Source organism: Bufo bufo, chromosome 2 (genome assembly GCF_905171765.1).
Source record: "Bufo bufo chromosome 2, aBufBuf1.1, whole genome shotgun sequence".
Classification (NCBI taxonomy): Eukaryota; Metazoa; Chordata; class Amphibia; order Anura; family Bufonidae; genus Bufo; species Bufo bufo.
The window spans coordinates 654,317,403-654,318,934 of record NC_053390.1 but is presented as its reverse complement, the minus strand read 5'-3'; the positions used below and the strand labels follow the sequence as shown (position 1 = coordinate 654,318,934).

At 52.8% G+C, this 1,532-nt stretch overlaps 1 pseudogene; it reads right to left on the bottom strand.

The window, feature by feature from the left end:
* Window positions 1-1,159: 1,159 nt before the first annotated feature.
* On the bottom strand, window positions 1,160-1,303 carry LOC120992973 (annotated as a pseudogene).
* Between the last annotated feature and the right edge of the window lie 229 nt (window positions 1,304-1,532).

Below are 1,532 nucleotides of genomic sequence, written 5' to 3'. Positions count from 1 at the left end.
TCCCGGGAACTCGACCTCTCATTCGCTGGATCGGCCATCTCATCAGGTTTTTGCTTCTTCTTTTTCTTCTTTTTTTGGACCATCTCCTCCTCCTGCATTCTCCTCACTTCCCCACCAGGAGCTTCCTGGTTTCCTGCAGAAGTGGGAGTGATCACCGACACCGCCTGGGCTGTGGTATCTATTGGTCTTGCATCACAGGTGCCCTGGACTGGACGTCCAGACCCTACCACCGCATCCGCATAGCTCGCCTTCGGAGGTCCCGGTCTGGTCTCACCAGCAGGAGTGGACCCTCCTGCGGAAGTGGCCGCAGGTTCCCGGGCACCTCCATCCTTTTTTTGTCTCTGCGGACATTTACTGAACAAGTGGTCACTTGTCCCGCATATACTGCAGTTTTTTGACTCTCTGCAGTCAATGGTTCTGTGACCCCACTTGCCACAGTTGTTACACTGTGTCATTGGTTCGTTCTTACAATCCTTCTGCATATGACCAAGGTCGCCACACCGCCTACACCGCATAGGCATGCCATCAAAAAACAAGTAGCCACGATCTTTCCCAAGGACAACTGTAGATGGGGGGTGCATAAGACCTTCAGTGCCATCTGGGTCTGGTTTAAATTGCACAAAGAATTTCCGCTTTCCATTCCAGAACCCACTTCGGCCTGTGACATAGTGGGATCGGGTGACCTTTGTACAATACTTGTACAAAAACAGCTCTATGTCTAGGTCGCTTACAAAGGGGTTAAACATGTGCACCACCAACCCCACATCAATGCCATCGTAGAGACCGGTAAAAACCACCCCATCCAGTATCGGGTTGTCCTTCTGGCTCTTGTAACCTTCGTAGAATTTCTGGCAGGCGACCTTGGTCAGGAGCGTGAGAGTATACACGGATGGCCCATGTTCCTGTAGACAATATACATTCCCACGACTTACCCCCAATACGTCACGCAGAACGGATTGATAAAATGCAGCGGGATCGTTATAGCCAACATTTTGGCTCGGAACCTCGATTTTGATCGAGTTCTTCAGCCGGGCCGCCCCGGCTGAAAATTTAAATGCGCACTGCATCGCAACAATTGGCAAAAGGCTTCCTCCAAATGGACTGACCTCTCACCGGGGGATCGCAACTCGTTGCTCCAGGACTAATCCTCTCTCCCAATAGCAGCAGGGGGGTGAAGTCCGGGCTATAAACCCGGACGATCCCCCCAGGCCGAGAGAGAGGGTACCTGAGCACCCTCCGGCCAAGACCAAGGCAGCACCTCTCGATACTACACTTGATCTTAGCCAAAAGGCCGAGAAGCGATCCCTGGGTTACAGCAACAGCATATGAGACAGGGAAAACTATTGCTGCAACAAAGAGCGTTTCTCAATCCAATATATCTATCTTTAACCACCTCCGGACCGCCTAACGCAGATTCGCGTTCCGGAGGTGGCAGCCCTGCGCAGAGTCACGCATATATGCGTCATCTCGCGCGAGCCGAGACTTCCTGTGAACGCGCGCACACAGGCGCGCGCGCTCACAGGAACGGAAGG